The sequence below is a fragment of the Anas platyrhynchos genome, chromosome 9 (genome assembly GCF_047663525.1).
Source record: "Anas platyrhynchos isolate ZD024472 breed Pekin duck chromosome 9, IASCAAS_PekinDuck_T2T, whole genome shotgun sequence".
Taxonomy (NCBI): Eukaryota; Metazoa; Chordata; class Aves; order Anseriformes; family Anatidae; genus Anas; species Anas platyrhynchos.
The window spans coordinates 8013634-8035797 of NC_092595.1; the positions used below are offsets into that span (position 1 = coordinate 8013634).

The 22164-nt window shown below is 35.6% G+C and overlaps 1 protein-coding gene across 6 annotated transcripts in view; it reads left to right on the forward strand.

Moving 5' to 3' along the window:
- LOC110353632 (SRY-box transcription factor 2) overlaps window positions 1-22164 on the forward strand; it is a 269422-nt gene that overhangs the window by 60433 nt on the left and 186825 nt on the right. Inside the window, exon 1 of one of the 6 annotated variants that reach the window (XR_005267929.2) lies at window positions 8420-8589. The exons of the other annotated variants lie outside the window; for them this stretch is intronic. The gene's annotated coding sequence lies outside the window, so the exon portion shown is untranslated. Of the gene's footprint in view, window positions 1-8419; window positions 8590-22164 lie in introns of those variants that run through there. 6 annotated transcript variants of the gene reach the window in all.

Genomic DNA, 22164 nt, shown 5'->3' on the forward strand with positions numbered 1-22164 from the left:
GCAATGGATATTCTGTAGATGCTAATCAGAACCTCCTCTGCTGTCCTTTGGTTATCAAGATTTGCTCCAATATTGTGTACATAAATAGCCTATTGTCCTAAAATGTTTAATGTCTCCTTATCTTAGGAGATTATGGAGTAATGAGGAGTGATGCAATTAGTTGAAATAAGAAAAACACAGAAGCTTGAAGGGGCAGAGCTTAATCAGAACCAAGAGAGGTAATCATAAAAGAGCGCATCCCTGCTTTGGGTTGTGGTGGTCTGGGGCTGAGGTGTCTACAGTACCTCATGTATGCTCTGGATTCTGTAATGAAGTGTGGGGTCTTCTGCCATTCATATTCTTTAAAGCATTTATACTTGCGGGCCCACCTGAAAGATGGATGGTGAGACTACTGCTGCCACTTTATTAGATCAAGAGGTAGGGTAGTTGTGCTGTAAACATTTAGGCTTAAACCTCACTGATGATGTAAACTGGGTGATCTGAAATGGTTCTGTTATATTTGTCTAACCCCCCTGTTTTAAAAACTAGAAATTGTATTTTTCAGTAAACTTACCATTTTCAGTGCTATGCAGCCTTATGGTGATGCCCTGACTCACAAATGGTGTGGGTAAGTCCATCATGTAGCTGTGATCTATTTACTCCACCAGACTTCACCCCTTCAATGTGTGAGATTAATCTATTTTGGCGGTGTCATTGTGCGGTGAAGGAAGTGCTCCAGTAGAACCACAGGTTCATTTGTCACAAAGTTTAAGTAATGTTAATTGAATTAAGCAAGGAATTCCTGGAAGAGAAAGAAATTTATTGTTTAAAATAGAATACTTGGGTATCAGTAAAATTCCAAATTTAAAATTCAACTCGAAATTGTACCACATTTAAGTGTTTTAAGTGTAGTCCTGATCATGTATAAGGAATATCACCTAAGAAATACATATGTAAGTATCATTATGTGCACGTGCAGCTTTCAACAGTGGTGAAATTATACTGCAATGAGACTGCTGAATGATTACCATTTATAAAATCAAGAACTAAATCACTGTTCAGTAAAGACCAGGGTGGCAGGACTTAGCATTCTTCATCATATTATAACTTGGACCGAAAATGAAACTGTTGTTAATTATTTTGAAAATAAAGTTACTTGATAGATTTTAAGATGTGCATATTGCTATCCTCCAGAAATAGCTTAATATTGGATTGACTCTTGCTTCAAATACTTTAAATCCTTTAAAAACATTATGTTAAAAAACACCCTTAAAAAATGTTTTTTGTTTTTTTTGGGTGTGTGTGTTTTTTGGTTTTTTTTTTTTTTGTTTTGTTTTGTTTTTTTTCCTTCAGTTAGGAATTGCTTTAAGAGGGGAAAAAAAAATCTGAACTACATATTGAATTTTCCAGGCTGTGTTTCTGCACAGCAATCTTCTGAAAAAGTGCAATTATTTTTTTTCAACTCAAACATGCATTTGAGAGGAATGAGTAGATCAGATAAAAAGCTGAGATTCAATTCAACTCAACCTTGAGTCACTCTCTGACTCTGTCTCTTTAAAAAGGAAAAAAAAAAAAACAAGGTGGCAAAATCAATACAAACCAATAATAACTTCACATTTGTGGAAGCAACATGAATGGCTCTCCAAAATATTGAGACACATCCAAGTACATTTTAGCAGAGCTGATATTTATCAGAAGTCATTTGCCCTCAAGCAGATGCTCTCTTTCATTGTGCTCCTGTCACAAATGACTAAGATTTATGACAGACAATTACAGCATCTGCAGTTAGCAGCCTTATAATCAGCACCATTATTTAACGATTGGTGCAATAAACTGACTCCTGTTACTGTTTATCAGATATCAGTCAGTTCTGGCTATTTTCTTCAGCTCCCCAAATCACAGTATGGTGCAACCACTGCCTTTTAATGGCTAGTAAGAAGCAGGCACATTTTCACGTTTTGTACAGACTGCCGAGGAAAAGAAAAAGCAACCAATTACATGTATGTATGGTGCCCTCTCATTTGAGATGCCTGTGTATGTAACTATCTCTATACAGTCTGAAACCTCTTGAAAAAAAAAAAAAATAACAGCTTTTACTATTTCAGATAAGAGCTTCTATTTAGGCTTCTGCATGGGGAAAAGTGTCTTCTATTTAAATATTCATGTTTTAAAGAGTGAATTAAATGTTGATATGTTGGAGTAGTTGTACTCTCTTACAGCATGAATTTCATGTGCAGTAGAGGAAGGGGCAACATTGGTTCATTATTTAGCTTCCTTAACATTAGGCAAATTTCAGAAATATATATTAAATTTATTAATGTTCTTATCAAAAATAAAAGCTTGAGAAATGGCACAGTTGAGGTTTTTAACTGATGTGTGAAGTGAGACTCCTATTAGGGCTGCATTATTATTTTTTTTTCTGAAAGCCTTGTGAGAGGGAGATAGATGATGTTTAAGCTGCAAGTCTAACTGGAAAGTGTATTAAGACTTGCTAGTGCTCCCAAAAGCAAAGATAAAATTTTGGTACCAAGTTCTGCCATAACTTAGACCAGGCATGAGTCTGGTTCCTTTAAATAAACACCATTGTAAGCAAATGTTTTATGTAACTGGGAGAAGAGCTTGTCCCTTGTAGCCTGAACACCTAAATTTTTTGTGATCTCTGCATTATTCCTTGTTAGAGTATGAAATGCTTTACACTTATTCACATACTGCTTTGTTTTAGATGTTAAATGGGAGTGCTTGTTATCCAAAAAGTTTTAAAAGAAAGAATGTCTTTTTAAAGGGATGGAGGAAAAGAAGTTAGATCAGTAGTTGTTTCTGTCAATAGAAGGTAAATAGTGTTCTTCTGTTCCTAGTGCAGGTGATGAGACAGCTTGTCAACGAGCAGAATTTAAAAACACTTTAAATGCTGAGCTGAGATTGCTTGGTAAAAGCGTTTTCTGTTACTTAAAATATATATATTTTTTAAGTCCATGTGTGACTTGCTTCTTAATAAACTAAGAGCACACAGGGATGGTTATGGTGTCCAACCTGTTGTTTTCTTTATCTGGAGCTGGTCACTCATATTCGCGTCTTTGATTAGAGTTTCACCTCAGTGGTATTTTCATTATTATTTGAATGGGTGTATTTTTTAAGAGCACGGTTATAATCTTAACAGTTCTTGAACAAGGAATTTGGTTTCCCTTTTGTCTAGAGAAGGTCCCATTAAAATTCCCGTATTTTCAGTAGACCATAAGTATTTGTCTTCTAAAATAGTTTTAGATGACCTCTGCACTAATAGGACAGAGATATTGAACCTACTAAAACTAGGTTTATGAAATAAATTTTCTTATTAGTGTTTGGCTGCCAAACGCTGTCCTTAATACACTTGTGGGAGCCTCATTTAAAGTAGAAAACCTGACTTCTGGCATTGGTCTGTATTGTTCTTGTTTGAAGTCCTTCCTGGACAGAGGTGTTCATTACTATGCAGTTGTAAAGCAGTTTGCTTTTGTTGATAAATGTCTGATAGGGACTAGACTGAGACCATCAAATTTATTTTAACTTTGTCTGATGTAGGTGTAAAATGATATGTAAGGTGACTAGTGATAGATGATGTTTTCTGAAAGCTACGTGGTGTTGGAATCCCACTATTATCCAAATTCATAGAACTTAGTCTTCTAACTTGCATAGCCATTTTTTAAAAAAGTTTTCCAAGTAAAAATTGCCCTCTCTATTCTTTTAAAGTTTTTCACATATTGTGAATAGAAGAGTTCTCTTAAATAAATTTGTATCTACTTGGAAATGTGTTCACTTAAGCACATAATGTTGAGCTAACTCTGCCTGACAGTACATGATCTGGTGGAAGTTTTCCCTGCCCATGATGGAGGGATGGAATTAGGTGATCTTTAAGGTGCCTTCCGACACAAACCATTCTGTGGTTTGGTACTTGGGAATGAATTCTGTAGTGGGTTTGGAACTTTATGCTATAGCACAACCCTAAGTTCATGTAAGAAATAAAACCTCATTGTTTTCTCCCTGCTCCATGATTTGAATGATTTGAAATTCTGGCAAAAGTCATGGGACTACAAACTGTTGAAGTGAATATTTGGAGATGAAAATATTTTCTCAGTAGGATTGGGATTTCTGCTTATGACTAAAACTAGCATGCCTTGTCTATCACTTATGTCATACTTCGCAGCTGGAGTTTTTGTAGATGTCTACAACTTAGGTTGTAAGATATACTTGGTCATCAACTGAACCTGACCCACCACATGCTTTGATCAATGGAAAGAAATCATTTATCATCATGGTAGTTGAATTAAGCCAACTGTTAATTAGTCATGAGTTGTTACATGTTTAGGAAAAGGTAATGTGACTCATCATGTTGATGAAGCTTCAGGATGTTGTAGTGAGATAGTGTAACTTTTATGAAATTTTCTAAACACTTTATCCTTACTTTCAAAACAAAGTTAAATCTTTTTTGCCTTCTTACTCTTGCTTCAGTTAGTAAGAATGGTCAGAATCTCCTCCTGACAAGCACATTTGCTGTCCTGCTTTTGCCCCGGTTTAGGAGCTGTCCAGGATGAAAGGAACAGGAAGAGCAAGTGCTGCATCCTCGTGCAATGCCTTTGATTCCTATTGGATGGTACTTCAAATAAAGCTCTGGATTTTTGCTTATCAAACATTGCATTTGAAGATAACGTACCTTTACTTACAACATACTATATAGAGATATATAGTATAGATACTATATATCATGCCTGTTGTGGCAGTAGTTCATGCACTTTTTTTCTGGTGTGTGGGAGCAATTATGTGCCCTGCTACTTGCACATCATAAATGTATTTGTTATGGTCTACATGTGAAACCTAGAGGTAGCTCAAGCTTTAAATTGTCTTTTTTTTTTTTTCTTTCCTTTTTAATTTCCTCTTGTTATTACAGGCAAAAGATTTCTTTATGGGCTTAAATGTTTCTGTATGCAGACTGTAATGACAGAGCATGTCTGCTTTCTTTAATTCACAAGCAAAGTTTGGGGAAAAAGGAGCTGGTGCAACTGTTGTGTTGCCTTAAATTGTACTCTTATTCTGTCTTTGAATTTCAATGAAATGCTGTTTATTGTGTAGGTTATCTCTTCTACCTAATCCTTTATAGTGTGCTTGATTAATTTTTATTACCCGTGTCTTTCTTTATCTACTATCTTTCTGTTTACAAGAACTTAAAAACTATTGATGTCACTTTGAACATTGCTCCATATGGTTTGGTGCTTTAATTCACCATTACATGCCTGTAAAGATCTGTTCCAGAACAGTATGGTTGCAAACAGCAGGCAGCTTCTCTGAGAAGGTGTTTTGCAGTGGACACATTGAACATCTGTTCCTGTTCATCTCATGGTTAACCAAGAAATCCAGAGGAAAATCTGGGAAGCAAAACATTCAGAACAGAATTATGTGAACTGGAACAAAAGTGTTCACTCCCATACAGTAGGTCATTTTAAGATAATGCACCACTATTTTCTCAAAATAAGCACTGTTTCTGTGGGATAGAAGTGCAAATTGTGCACCCTCCCTCTGCTACCCTGAAAGTCAAATAGGAACTTGATCAGAAGACAATTGGCTACGTGGCAGAAGGTTGCTGGTAGCCAAGAGTTACTGTTGGCAAAGGATGCTTAACAGACAGGATCTGCCAGATTGCAGTTAGATAATATTTGACTATTTCTTTGTTATCAATACACAATTTTATGTCGTAGTTTCTGGCTTGTTGATTTAAGAGTGTGTGTCCTGAGAAATTTAATTATTATTTTTTTTTGCCATGCTGTATTCTTTCTTGAATATTCCCAGCATAATTCTCAGTTCTGTCAGATTTGTTTCTGGACTGTGCAGTTTTGGGTAGTTCAAACCTAGTTTTCATCACTTTTGAAGTGTCACTGTTTGAGTTGTTATTCATGTAGGAGCTGAATTTAGCTTTATAAGGAAAACAACAAGGTAAAGCATTGCTTCTAATCAAGAACATCTGCTACACATCTACTTGAATCCTCTTTCACTGTTGCTGCTGTTCTGTTGCTGCATTCCTGGGATGGCCAAGCAGAGTGGACGTCAGTCTATAACAGTAAAGCACTGTAGTCTGAATGTCTATAACAGTAAAGCAAAGACGAGAAAAACTAAAGATAATTTAGTATCCAAATGAAAGAAGCTAAAATTATGAGTGCCATATTCTCAGTGTCCTAGTTTTTAAGAAATAGAGAGATGTGCTTACAAGTAGACTATGCTTAGAATTAAACTAAACTTTGACTTTATATTATGGATATCACTGAAATCACAAACAAGATTTATATGGTACTGGACTTCTTGGAGTGAATAAACCATTTCTCTAATAAATAAAAATAAAAATCCTTGTTGTTACTTAAAACCTATTTTTAAACAAATGAATTAATTTCACATATAGAAAATTAGTAGTGTACCAGAGCAGTGTGCTCATTCAGCATCAGAAATTAAGTTCTTGGTTTTGTGGGTCCTTTAACCCTTTGTGGGTAGATTTTCCATATTCCAGGGATCCCATTGACATCTGCTTTTTGTTTGGAAGATTTTACAGATATGTGTACTAGCCTGTTTCTGATCTTGAAAGCTGCAGCTGAGTGGGCAAATTTTACTGTAATACCTGAAAGAAATCAACAATTGAAGTAATGAGTTACCAGCTCTTTTCTTTTTCTTTTTTTTTTTTTTTTTTTTGCTTATGAGGAAAGAGATTGTCTTAGTATCATAAACTATTTAGAGTCTTTAATTATGAAAAATGGTACAACTTGATCTTTTTTTAGAAGACTAAAACTTGTAAGCATGTAATTTGTAAAATCAGAATATATTCCTTATACTCTTAACAAAATGTTCTGCGTAATTACTGAACAGTAATGCTGAAGAGAAAGGTAATAGTAAAATGTTTCATGCATTCATTATTTATGCTATTGTGGAATTAGTACTGTAAAGGCCAGGATTAGAGGTGAATTTGTATGCTTCATGGTACCAGGTGAATAAGAACTGTTTTAGGCTGGTTTTATTTTTTTCTGGATACACCGGAGCAGGATCTGTAGTAATAATAAGAATAATTTTATTTCTGTGGCTTTTAGTTTAATTTTCCCTAATATTTTGTGGAACTTCAGTTTGTGTTGCTGTACAGAAATATATGTACTTATCAGCTAGAGAGGTTTGTGAAACTGTTTTAAAAAATTTTTTTACAGGGTTAAACTTTGTTCCAGCTAATTGTGTTCATTGTAGTGATCTGGCTCCCCCTAGTGTATTAAAAATCCCCCCAAAGATTTAATCAAGTATTTAATGAATTAATAAAATAGAAAAATGTATTTCTGAGAGCAGCTCACCATAACACTGATCCATTAGAAAAACATGGCCACAGTTTTTAGAAAGTAGCAAGCATTACAATTTTTTGAAGTACTTCTCATTTCACTGGAAAAACTGTAGTATAATGTACCATGTTTATAAAAATAAATTTTTCATAAAATTGTTGATAGGAAATAAAACTCCTGTAACATTTCTTTAAACATTAGAATGTGTTTCACGATTCTGAGAATCGTCACAAATTTATTATCTTCCTGTCCCTTTAGGAAAAGACTTGTGACAAACTGAACTGTTTAGAGCAGCTCTTTTTAAAATGAAAGCGTTTAGTGAGATCCTCTTTCTTTTTGTGGCTGTAATACTCTATGCATCTAATGAAATCATAAACGGAAAATTATAGCTTCATTCTAGGGAATGTGAAGACTTACTCCAACAGATGGCATCAAAACACCGGTCTGAACTGTATGATTGCTGATTGTTAATTGCTTCTGTAAAACAATCCTTTTAAACAGAGTAATGCATTTTATCATACAGATTATAGTTCTACGCATTTTGGTTTTTCAATATGTGTTAACATTTTCTCCTCCAGTGTAAGATTTAGTGTTTGCATAATTATCGGATTAAACAACAGTGACTCAATTTTTTAAAGAAACGAGGACAAGGAGATGGAGAATTATGAATCACAATTTCTGTTTATTCTGAAATGTTAAATTACTGTACAAGTATGAGCTTTTATTATAAACAAAACAAATGGACCAAGATGCCCTTAAGTGCAAAAACAATTACCTAGTCCAGCATTCCTCACTCCAGAAACTCCCCATGACGTTAGTTGAAGTCTTGGCTGTGTGAGGAAAGCAGAGTGCAAAAGAGATACTGTACAATAGCCATTAATCATTACGAAATCAATACCCTGATTATCCATTTGTATTGTTCTTGCACAGTAAGGGCTGGATATTTTACGCAAAGCCAAATGAATGGGGAATTTCTTTTAGATGACTTGGTTAGTCCATCGGTAATGATGTATGGAATTGCATGAGAGTTGGCTTTTTTTTTTTTTTTTTTCCTTGTGGAGTTGTTCTCTTGTTTCTAATGTAGTCAGCCCGAGAGTGTTGCAGAGATGGCATGCTCATGTTTGAGGAGTCGGGAGCCTTGCACCCTTCTGGTGCTTTCTGCCCTTCAGCCGGTGGGTAGTTAGTTGTCTGGTTGCAACAGAGGACTGTGTCTGGTTCACCGGTTGTGATTCAGGTTGTGGGGCACTATTGTCTCTTAAAGGATTCTCATGACCTTGCCTGGGTGAGTGTTGCCTTTTTACCTCAACATAATAGAGGTAGACAGAAGTCAGAAAATCAGTCTAGGAAAATAAATTTTTAAAAATCTGTGCATACTTTAAGGACTTCTACTCCAGACTCTTTTGTTGCAATATTATGTTATTATATGTTCTAAAACGCATATTATATATAGAATGTGTAATTATATTAATATAGTTCTACTGTAATCACTATGCAACTGACTGCTAAATGGAATATCGGGCCTGCAATAATGTGGCATTAATTGGCCTTCGGTGGCAACCTATTACAAAAAGGGGTTTGTGACGATGGTGTGCTGCATTCTCATTTACCTCAGCGGATCAAGAGGGGCTGTGCTAGAAAGGAGCACTCCTACTTCAAAGTGTTGCTGCTTTATGTTCCTGGTTTGGGTGCAATGGAAGCCAGATACAGTGAAAAGGATTTTCTTCCTCTACAGTGAAGTTGTCTAAGAGTGTAGCAAATTTTTGATTTAATGGTTCTAGAAAGGTGGGTAAATGCAAGCCTGTCCATTGACCTCTATCCTCTACTAGCATGTTTTAATGATCTTTATGCAGACCATTAAATGGATAACAGGCAATTCCCATAGGGTTTCAGGGTCATTAACTTATTTGACAGTGTTTGTGACGCTGGGAAATACCTCGTTGTATTAATGAGTAAAAATGAATTGGCCTATCCTTAGTGGTCTAAAGATGCTTTATCTCAACAGTGTAAGGACCACCTGGAATTGACTCGTTGAGTGAAATAGGTGTGCCTAGGGTATGGTTTGATCGGCTGCCCATTTCTTCCCTAGGTTACTCCTGAAATGGCACACGAATTTGAGGCCACTTGAAAAGGATCAGTAAGCTGGAAGCAATATCTTTGTCTAGACCAATTTAGGAAGTCCTTTATTTGTTCCTAGAGTACACTTAAATGCCCTAGAAAGGCTTTTTCCATGGTACTAGAAGAGAACAACAAAAAAGAAATGGGGAGTTCTTCAAGGCACTCTTGTAGTATTTTGTGATAAAATATAGATGTGTTTTTAATACAACCGGGTAAACTGAGGCAAGAGTTAAGGGCTTCATTTTCAAAAGGGTTTAATTCCCACATCTATCATTGAAATGGGATTGTTAAATGACAGGAGAGCAAAATTTATGTATGTGAGTGAGAACAGTTTCTAATCTCAGCCATGTATGTTAAAGCTGTTATATTACTCGTTTTACTAACAATGTTATTTGTAGTTACAAACCTACTATTCTGCCATATAATGCACCACAGATGCTTGCAAAGTATACCAGGTAATTTGGAATGGATGAGTCAGCATCATGCCAATAAAACCAAAACTGGACTAGCTGGTGCAGTGGTCCATTAGGGAAGCTGTTGTTCTCGGAGTTGGCTGAGGTGTTAACAAGAATGTATGTGTGGGAAGTGAGACTTCTGAATCCTTGCATAAGAAATCTGGCTTTGAAAAGGTTGAAGAATGAGTAGGTACTTTGGATTTCTGAAGTCAGGCCACTTACTGTGGTGAAAGAATAAGGATTTTGCACTCAAAGCAAAATGGGAATAAAAACTAGCCCAAATGAATTTGTGCTCTGTTCCCAATTTCTAAATTTTAAAACAAATTTACTATTCAAGCATGGAACCTGCTTTAATCTGACACTGACTCTGTGTTTGTATTGTATATATGCAAAATTCATTTGTATTGCCATCTGTTATCAGATCCAGATAGTACCTGTATATACTGACCTGGTGGACACAGTTAAGCTGATGCTGCCTAATTTGTCTAGAAAACCCACAAAGAAATTAATGCCTCACCTGCAGAATTGCTTATGCTGGGAAGAGATTCTACCCGAAGTGAAGGCTCTTCTATTGTTTACATGTTTTTAAGCAAATTAATTATTTAGTATGTAAAATCACAAAACTGTCATATTAAACAAGGTGTTACTAAATAATTTTGGATGCTTATTCAAACTGGAATAATCTATTAGCATCGCAGAAAGGATTCATAATTAACAAGGCTGTAGAGGTAGGTCTGCCTGCTGGGCTGTAAGAAATTGTAGAAATAGGCTGTTTCACTGATTGTCAGGAAAGGCGATTTTACTCTGGAAATATAGTATGAAATAATATATGTATAAATGTGGCAAGCAGGTAATGAAACTAGATTAAACTATTATAAGCAATGAGAATTTATTTTTTAACTGGCTGATTGAAATAGAGCAGGTCTTTTCTCTATGTCATATTTCAGTGTTATATTCCATATACACCAGTGGTGAGACTTCACTGATTTGGTATCGTCAGCAAATCTGTTAATTCCTGGTTTTGGTGAAACTGTGGTCACCAAGAAATTTGAAGGGGGTAGAGCAAGGGATGAGTGTTGGTATGTGGGGACTCAGACCAGCTCCTCTGCCTCTTTCAGGAAGTCCTTGCTTGCTTTGTCAAGTGGTCAGGATGAATGGTCTGGCTTAGAAAGTGAAAGATCAGAATTCTTTTTATTAAAATAAATTATTAGGAATTAATTATATTCAGAAGGTCTCTAATAGAAATTTCAATCTTTCATTATGCAGTTGTTTTTAAGAAGTTACTTTTATTTCCATCTTTAGGAATTTAGGTGTTGTTTTTCTGTTAGTTTGGTTGTTTTGTTTTTTACTTTTAAAAGCTGTCTCAGTGACATCCCAAATCAGACATTTCAGCTTTTTAAAATGGTATTAGCTGGACTATTCTTTTTTTTAATTTCCTGTCTGCTAAGGCAGCTTTTTTTTTCTTTTACCAAATTTTAACAGGACTCCATATCACTGTTATTAGGATGTCACACGCACAGAAAAAATTGCTAGTGATGTTTTGAGCATGGGTGTTTTATTGTGTTTATTTCTAAATACATTTCATGAGGTTCCCTGGACAGAATCAAATAAATGAATCCTGCAAACATCTTCATTATGGTGTAGCCAGAAAAGAAAGGAATCTGAATTAGGACTGTATTCTTAGCATAGTTCATAATAAGCGTTATCTTTATGACAAGCTTAAAGAACATAAATTGCTGAAACCCTAACAAAAAGCATTTGAAACAATTGGCTAATTAGGAGGGGGGGTGGGGGGAGAGAGAGAGCAATATTTGTTTTCCTTTGCAGTCTAGATAAATAACGCTTAACATGAATACATAACTTATTTTGAATGATCTGTTGTGTCAGTATCTGGCACGTCTTTTTCAGTGGCAACAATTAAGGATACGTGTAAATGGAAATGCAGACTATCTGTCATTGTCCATTTCCTGGTAGTGAAGCATGCAGTCTGCCTCCCAGCAAGATCATTTTGCCAGGATGTGAGTGAGCTGGTCACAAAATGCATAGTTGATTATCTCATCGAAACACACTAATCCTGGCAAAGCTATCCGCTATAGAAGACCCATTGTTTGTAATAGGTCAGTGGTTACATGGCTTTCAAACCTGACTTTGGGTATATGTTTTATGTATTTACTTACTGAAGCAAAATGATATGTCACAATGAAAACCAAACTTGAGCGAAGAATAAGATATATTAATCAGGATATTAATGGCAAAGAAAGAAAATTACACTCTCTCCAGAGAGAAGAGATGTGACAGTCACAAACATGCTACTTGGCTTGATGCAGGAATAACTGAAATTATACAGCCTAGTTTATAGAAGAGATCTGATGAGATGATCTTAACAGTTTCTTGAATATTAAATTGAAGACAGTCCTGCACAGAATGTGTATTAGGAACACTAATAAACATGGTAGTATGTAATAATGGGGTATTTTCCCTATGATCTAATCCTACAGTCTTATACTTCTTAAAATGGAAAAGCAGCACTAGAAATTTGTCAGCTTCTTCATTACTGCTCTATTGGCAACAAAATATTTTCCCAATGAAATGTTAAAAGCAATATACACGGAGTGGTTGCCATGATTTCTGCAGCATGCTAAGTTGGGTAGAAGTTGTATAAAAACAGTAGTTTGAAAACTAGTTTTAACTCTTGATATTTTGTTTTACATATAGTTGTTAGTGCTCCATAGTGAGGAAAGTTCTTTTTCAATAATAACACACACACAAAAAAAAATCAGAATTATGATAGAGAATACATGAAGAAGCTATTCATTTTTGTTTTAATTGTAAAGACAAATCTTATATTATCCTTCAGGTGCTTTCCAATTTGTAACAATTCTTCTCCAAGAAATCGTCACAAATTGCAACACTTTCATAACAACGTATTTTATGGATTTTCATATTTTGGGTGTGTGTTAATTACAGGATGCTCATCAATGGTCTTCCAAAATTTTGAATACCTTTAAAAAATTCAAGACCATGGGAAGAGCTGGATTATATGAAAAATGTGTGGGGGCTGTGAGGGAAAAAAAAATGTACAGGTGGAGGAAGGGAAAGTTTCATGAAGACTGGACAATATTCTTTAAATGTGTTTTAACATAGTTACACATAATGGAAATCAGAAATCTTTTTTTTTGTTGGTGTTCATGAAACTATAAGGACAGTATCTCCTCTTTATGCTTATTAAGGAGGTGGTGTATTTTACTTGCTAAGATGCAGGGTACTAATGTCCTTTAAGTCCAGAGGAGTGTGTTCCTAGCAACCTCACCCCACATACACCTGTCAAGCTTTCTCTTGGGATGACGGGACCTCCCAAAGAGGCTGTCTTGCATCTTTGCCTAAAGATCCTTTTCCATTATGGCTCAGCCCTGCTGACCAGCTGTGGTAAGCTAAGCACCTGAAGACTTCTGTAAATTCCTCTTGGCTACACTCTTCACAAGCCAATGAGAGTTGCTGAGTTCTGAAAGTAAAACAGAGCTTATACTTGTCATCCCATATCTTCTACCTATTGGAGAAGGTGGGACTATGCAATGAGTCTTTGAAAGGAGGAATACACGTTTTGTTACTGTCAGCAAGTTTTCTCTCTTAAACCACCAAAAAAAAAAAAAAAAAGTTATGCATGCCATGAATACCCTGCATGCCCTTAGCTCCATGTCTGCTGCCTAGCCTGAAGAGGACAAAGTCCCAGTTGACCAAGTCACCTCATTATGGGTGTCACTGCATGGTATAACTGGGTAAGGGGCTAGGATTCCCACCCACATTCATGCTCATAAAGGCCACCTTCACTGTCTGACTTGTTTGTATATGCTCTATTTTGAGCAAGAACAGACTGAAACGTGCTTAGTACTTTTATAGCATCTTTTCTCGGTGTGTCTCAGCACTTTATATATTCAAATGAGTCAATCTTCAATATAAATAGCAAAGCAAGAAGTTGTTTCCACATCTTTTGATTTGAACCTAATAGGAAGCTGTATCTTGCTTTTGTGTTTTGCAATGATGCTGCCTCTCCCCCAGTAACTGCATGTATTTCTACCCAGTACCTTTGACACTTGTTGGCTAAAGTAAACAATCTGAAAGAAATGTAGCACTATCATATATATGTTCCTAAAAGTTTTGTGAAGGTTGGTGGGAAGATTAATAAACCCAAACTCAAGCTGGTTTCCTAACTGGCAAAAGTGGGCAAGTTGTGACTTTATACCTCTTGTTCAGAAGAAGGTGGCCAGCCAGTGAGCATATGATTTTTCTAGTAGTAGTCACAGAACATTTTATTTCTTGCCTTCTGAGAAAGACCTACAAGAATGGGTATGAGGGAGTCTGAATTATTATAATGGAAAGAGTCTGTAAGCAAAGTTTAAAAATAAATTCTTAAGGAAAAAAAAAAATTCTTCATGAGCAAGGAAACTAAATTACATAGTGAATGCTGCCATGGTGCTGAATATAATGTATGTCAAAATATCTGCTATTTCCAGGAAAACTGATATTCAAGTATACTTCCATTTTAATTGATAGCACTGCTTTTCCAAGTACAGTTTTTAATCAATGTAAATTAAAATTTTCTTATCTAAATGAGTTAAACTCCTGTTTTCAATAACCTAATTTTAAACATGGATTTGAAAATGAAGAGATGAGTTTCTGTAGTAGGATCTTTTGCTCTGAAGTGCCCCTAAAGAGTAAGATGATATCCTGTGCATAAGAGAGTTTTCTCTTGAATGTTTTCAGAGAAACTATTTATAAAGAAAATTGATATTTTCATTTCTGCACTTTCATGCTATGCCAGCGTGTAGCTTTATATTTTCAAACCAGCCCTTCTGGAGAGAGTTGCCAGAGGAAAAGCCCCTATTCCTGCTTGTGCTGTCCTGGTAACAGACCGTGGACTTTCTATTAAGTTGACCTAGAAAAACAGCAGGAAACATACGGAAGGTAAAAAGAAACACCTCTAATGTTGTTGCTGTAATGAAATGTGTTTAAGTATAAACTTTATATCTAGATTTTCATGTAATTTCTGTGAATTTTCAGATCCAACTATGTAGGTCTGACTTAACATTGAATATGTGTTCTCCTGGTATGCACATCAGGAGTGGTTTCAGAGGTCTTATGACAACAGAAACTAAAAACTCTCGTGATTTTATAATTAATTTTCAGAGATGTGTTAAGCTATCTTTAAGAAGACCATAATGTTACTTTCTCTGTACACTTCAAATGAAAACTCAACAAATGTGTCAAAAAAAAAAAAAAAAAAAAAAAAAAAAAAACAGATTTAAAACTAAAAATTAAAAATTACCTCATCTAAATACAAGGGACGTGACCACAGACAAAAACATCCTGAATTTGTGGAATTGATTAGTGTCACTGTTTGTCCTCAGAGTAGTGTTACTTATGGAAATGTCCTATTGAACTTAATATAAAAGTCAGACTCCAGAAATTATTCTAAAGGTTAAAAAAAAAAAAAATATTACAAGGATGTAGGTAACTCAGATGAAGGAAAAACACTTAATACTCATCATACCTGCAGACACAGAACCATTTTAAATCAGCCTCTAGTTGTGCGATGATTTATATATATGTTCTTTTCAAATTAAAATATAGGAAGTCACTAATTGCATAATACAGCTAGAGGTTGCTCTCCCATGTGAGAAAAAGAAGTGGTCTTTCCAATAACCCATGTAGATTTGAATATCAAATTATATTTGATTAGACCACGCATAATTCTTTCATTCTTAATCTTACACATGAGGGCTTCAGAAGAGAAGTCTCCCAGAAATTACAGGTACAATACTGGTTGTTACCAGCAGAAAGATGGTTTCAGTGTAAACTGGATCAGGCCAATAGAATTGTCGTTGTCTTTTTCCTCCAGGTTGGAATTCTGTTGCAATACCAGTTCATATGTTTGAACAGTATCAGTACTAATTCAGGCGTACTGGACTCTGTCCCACATGCTGTCATTCCTTAGATATAGTTGCAGTAGTAACTTTAGATAATGCTACATGCTGTGTAAATGCAACAAAATATTGCTGTACAAGCAAAGGCTTATAAGCATAAGAACTGTCAGCAACAGTGTTATACTCTTTGCTAATAGAAAAGATTGTGGGTTTGCAGATTTTCCCCTAGAGCAGAAGTTCCCTGCATGGCTACTTAAGATTGGCAATATAATGCATTTTATTTTATTTTCCCTGTCCCCAGTCAACTTTGTGATTAAGGATGTCAAAAAGTCTATATAGATAAACAGTGTTTTTGAGAGGTGAATTGATTCTTAATTTCTTGTTTATGAAATGCCTACTAATTCTACAATAATTCTAAAAAGTGCCTAGGAAGACCTACAAAACACAAATTAGTGAATGGAGAATGGAAATAATGCTGATGTGATGAGAAGATCCTCTTGCTTTCCCAATATATGACATGAAGTTCTTCACAATCTCAGTATAATAACTCTTGATAAAAGTCACTGAGGCTAGTCTTAGTAAGAAATAAGTTCCAAGAACAGAAAGGCATTTAGTGGGAAAAACTTTTTGGCCAACTCTCATCACAAAGCCTACTTCAGATCAAGTATTACAGCTCACCAAAATTTTGAGTTCTCTGTCAACTCTCTAATAGTTCTGTATAAGTAGTTGAGCACTCAAGTGTTATGGAAGCAGTTGCATTTTTTCTTTTAATTACACAAAATTCATTTCAATGCTTAGTGAAAAAGGCATGCCACTTCCAAAAATGCTGTTTGAAACAAACATAGCTAAACAGATTTGTGTTGTATAGCGTTACGGGGGGAAAAATAGGGAAAGAGTCACATTCATGGGCAAAATCCTAATGCCTTCATGTTTGATTGGTTCAGTGATGCACTCTTGTGATTGACAGCCCATGCACTAGCTGAATCCTGCAGATCAGGAACAAAGCTACAAAACCAAAAGTTCTTCAGATAGTCCTACAGCATAAATCTCTGATTTGTCATTGATTCATCATACCTGTAGGCTGAATATTAGGATGCAATGCTCCCTTGGAGGAATTAATCAACGGTATTTCTGAATGCAGGATTTATATATGGAAAAGCATTCCTACTTGTGTTTTTACTATTTTTTTAATGTATGAATTTTTTAACGTATGAGACATGTTGTTCAGTGGTCTCACTACTGCCTCCTGCATCTGTTTCTGGGAAATGGTAGTAATCTGCAAAACTATAGTTAGTGTGTGCGCATATGCATACACATATATGCATATTTATTTAAGACTACATAGTCATACAGTCACTTCCTTGGTAGATCAATAAGGCTGAAAGCTCTTATGAGAACCATCATCTGTCTTGCTGCTTATGCTTAATATAAGACACTAATTTGTTTTGGCTGTGACAGCACCAGTAAATGCGTTCTGGCTATTTGCTGCCTGGATGTCTGGATTAACCTGTGAATTATGCTGCTTGGCCAGCATCTGTGCCATTTAACCCCTGGGGCACTGGTGGTCCTTGTGAGTCTCCCGAAGAAGACAACGTTCTTCATGAGTCTAGTGGAAGTTGCAGTAGTTCCTTCCAGTCATGAGAAAAGACTTGTTGCTGAGCAGTGCTTTCCCAGTGGCTCTGAAGTAACAAAGTAGTTGTGTGAAGCAGTCCATATACTCAGTGTTGTGCATTGACTGAAGTCATGAAACCTGCAAACTGGAAGAAGATTTACTCATATTTATTCCAATGAAGCCAGAATACTGGCCTGTACTGCCTCTCCTTTCTCCCAGGGTTTCTTGCCATAATATATACTGACTGCAATTGCTTGTGAACTGTATACTCAGTAATGGAAGGTAGATGTTGGGGATCACTGACAGCCTGAAAGGAAAATGTAATGTTTTTGTTGGAAAAAATCTAACCACCTTTGACACCAAACTGTTCGTGAAAGATTCAGAAAGCTCAGAGACTTCTTCAAACTTATTTGAGATAATGTAGGAGATATATTATGTTTCTACCTATGATATTGATATTTATAGCAACAGCTCAGATCTGAATATAAGCTAACCATATCTGGAGTACATGTGAAAACACAAGAGAGGTTCTGTTGAACTTCACTGATCCAGGGGAATGCACATACTCTTAGGTACCAAGAAAAAGGAGACATGAGATTTGCCTTCTGGTAAGCCAAAGGCGTCTTTTAACAGTGAAGTACAAATATAAAGTAGCATCCGGCATTATACTTGCTGGGGAGGAGGTGTTATGTTAATGCTAGTTTTCTGTTTGTCTGGGTTTCTGACTTACAATAAATAGTACAGAGATAAAACAATGTCAGTGTCTTTTTGGCAGTAATGGTCTAGCAATGGCATTGCAAACAAATGTTCTAGTGATATGCAGTAAGTCTGGTATTTGATGTTCACATACAGGTTCCAGGTCAGAGTTCTCAAGAATCTTTTTTTTTTTTTTTTTTTTAAAGTTACTTATCGCTAAACTTCTATCACTTGTTTTTTGTATACTTCAGTAGTTACAGATGTGTGCTGTAAACTAAAAAAAATTCTTCAAATCTGTGGGGGTCTGTCTGCATCGGTGCGTATGCAAGAATGTTTAATGGGTCTATAATTGAATCTAAGTAGTAAGAGACTTTAAAAAAATATTGCTTAATGTTTCTATCCTAATGGGATAAATGTCATATTTTAACTATTGCTCTGTATCAAATCTATTATGCACAGTATTCAATAATTCCCCAAATCTTGATTTACCCAATTGAAAGTGACCCCGGGCATACATTCTAAGCAGAGGAAGGCTCTGATTCCTTGATCTTTGGCACTCTTTTGTTAAAACAGAACATGGTGTCTTAAATCAGCAGAATAATTTAGGAATGGTAGATACTGAAACAACTAATTTTTCTTTCCTGTAATCTGCATAGACTTCAAAATGCCTACAAAGCACAAAGTGCCAGTTCATATAATTTGTTGGCAAGGATAAAAAGAAGAAAGGAAATGATTTCCTAAGCGTGTGAATCAGCCCAGCTTTAACAGATATTTTTCTGTCATGTGCAGCCTGAGGGCTTATGCCTATCTGAGCTTTATTTGACAATTACCACTTGCCAGCATAATTAAATGATAATTTATAAATACTGAGAGAGCATTATGGGGAAGAGCAAATAGGTGCTTATCAGGGCATTGAATAAACTTGATCTGCCTCACTGGCAATTTTCATCTCTTATCTAGGTTGTTAACTGGTCTCCTTTTTTTTTTTCCTGTTTTGTTTTGTTTAGGTTTGATAGCTGTTGGATTGATTGTATCTACCTGCCTATATTTTTTATTTTTTATAGAATTATTTTTAGTCAAATTGCTCTTGCCCATCAATATTTTGGAAAATACCAAATAGTAAAATGAACATCAGGCAATGCAACATATGTGCCTGTGTGAGAATGAAAAGCAAATCCACGCAGCTCATGTTTGGCAGTTTTTCCTGAGTTTCCTGATCTTTAATCTTCTGCTTTTATGTATATTGTGTATTTGTGTGTGTATGTGATTTTTGCGTAAGAGGAAGGCTATAATGTTATAGTCAGGGTGGATGATAGCCAATTGCAGGAAATCTTCTCCATGGCTCTTCTTAGATAAAGGTGATACTGAATAGGCAGCACCAAAATTCTGTCATGTTCATGCTGGATATTAAAAAATACCAAGTAAAGAATTTGAAAGGTTTGAGGCCTTTTGTGCCACCATCATGTTTCATTTTGAGGTCCTTGAGCCATTACAAACAGTAGTGCTATTTTCCACAAAAAGCATGTTAGAATATGGGTGGAAATACAGATTGGTGCTGGGCAATCTAGATAAAGAAGTGCAGGAAAAATCCTCCATTTGAATGGAAACAAATCAGTTGAATGGCAAAAAATTGAATTTCCACGCCTTTTGAAAAGCATATATGAGGAAGAGAAGGGGGTGGGGAAAGCAAGACACATTAGTGGGTCACTAGGAGATTGAGTTTTTGAGCCATCATGAAATTAAATAATTTTAGGAACTTCTGATTGGAGTTACAGTGGTTTGAGTGAACAGTTAAGCCACCCCTGTACCAGAGAATGAAAAAATAAAGGGCTTCTGTGTTTAAGGTTGTCAATTTCTCAAATTATTCAGCATTTACTGCTTATAAATAGTAATTATTTGCTTTTTTCCCTCCAGAGCTGAAAATTATCTTTCATATTCAAATATTTAAATATACAGTGCTGTAGTTAGGGCACAAAAATTCCTAATGTCAGAACAGATTTTTGTACAAGGAATAATTTGAAAGTGGGGGATTAGTTTCCACCTTTTGAAACACAGTGCTTTCCGTAATCTTCAAACATTATTTAGGATAATGGAAGCCATCATCCTGGTTCTCAAATGTTAGCACTTCCATTAGAATTTGCTGCTACCTCTTATTTTTTTATATTAAAATACAAGGCTTAAAAGGTATTATCTTACTAAAGGAGGGCAATTGTAGAGATGATTTGATTGAATAAAGGAAAAAGCTGTACAGGCCTTTTAAGATCAAGGATGTATTGATGGAAAGCTATCATTAGAGACAATTAATGTTCTCCAAGGGAAGAAATTGATTATGGACAGAGATGGACCCTAAGGAGCAGATATGTCTTAATGCTCCAGGGCCTTAAGGATTATACATTCCATTCACAGCATCTGTATTTTAACCCTTTATAAGGACAGGAGTAGAATCTAACAGTTAAGAAAACTCTGCATAGAGTTTAATAGAGGGTGTCTGTGCATTTGGTGGCTGCCACGCTGTTTCTTTAAGCATAGACTTGTTTAGCAAATACCACTTTTTCTATTAAAATGTCTGACTTCATATTCATGATACGTAGTCTTCAATCATTTTTAAGCAGTAGGGACACAGCCCAGGTATAAAAGCAAACTTCATGTGGAGTAACAATTTTTGATATTAGAGTGCTGCAGAGTGTTTTACATGTATGTCAGCAAATACATTTCTGTTGTCTGAAGCTAACTGTTGAGAAGACTGATTTTTTTCAGAGCATCCTTTAATAAAAAATTCTTGAAGTCATATTCCAGGATGGACTCTAGCTAGAGGTGAAGTGGGGTTGTCTGGGTTCAGAAACTAACTTTTGTTATTCTGAGCTTGAGGAAAACCACCACTGATGAAGCAGTCTTTTAATTGTTATTCTGCCCGAGTTGTAGAGCCAATTCACAGATGGGCTATTCTATCCCATCGGTTTTCTTTGGCTAACCTCTCAATAAAGGCAAATATTTGGCATATTTGCTCGAGTTTTGTTTTTAAGTGGCTAAAATATAAATGCCTGGAACTGAGCAGCATGTATTTTCCCACCACCTCGGAAGCCTAAGATCAATCACAGCATACGGTAGCAGTGGTGTGCCAAAACGAATCCTGCCACATCTTTCATTAGAGCTGGGGGCATACAAGAGTTCCCTTCCTGGAGCACGCAATGCCTATCTGTGCTGCTATACAGCCTGGCAGGCCCAGAAGAAGGGGAAAATAACAGTGGTATAATTTGTCTTAAAAGCTGTAAACTCAGTCACATGTTTACTTACTTAAATGTTTACACTTAAATGTTCTTCTTAGATGTTTTTTATTTTCAAGAAAGGAAATCTAGTCTTCAACCCTAAGGTAGAACTCTTGCACAAAAAACAAGGAGAGGCATTGTTTTTCACAGATGTTTCAGTCTTATTTAAAACTAAAATAGCGTGATTAAAACCTATTGCATCGTTTCTGTAGAACAATCTTAGAAATTACATTTTTCTGTAGTTCTGATTTTTAACTCTTGTAGTGTGCAATACTTTGATCATACATGAAATAGTATTACTTTTAATGTATCTCATTGTTTGTTGTTGGTTGCTTTTTTTGTGTGTGATATGCAGGTAATCAGATTTATTTTCTAGGTAATTTATTATTTATAATACCTTCACAGGTAATTTATTTTCTGACTTTTTTTTAAGCTGACCAAAGGTATTCTGATTCAGTGCATAGAACAGTTACATAAAAATAACCTGATACATTTTGCTAAAGTGTAACGTTGAAACGTTTTTCCCTGACTTTTGTGTATGTGCTGATTGTTTATATTGTGCTGCCCTGAAGAGCAGTGTAAGGGTTTCCATGAATAATAGCGTGATATATTAAACAGGCAAAAATAATACTATAATTAATAGGGGAAGTCTAACTTTTATATAGATGAATAGGTGGGTCCTACTGTATAACAGTATGTATAGGAAACACGCCTTTGGAGACCGCATATAACACGCTTGGCAGGACTAAGGAGATTAAAATAAGAGACAGAAATAAACAAAAAGCGAGCTCA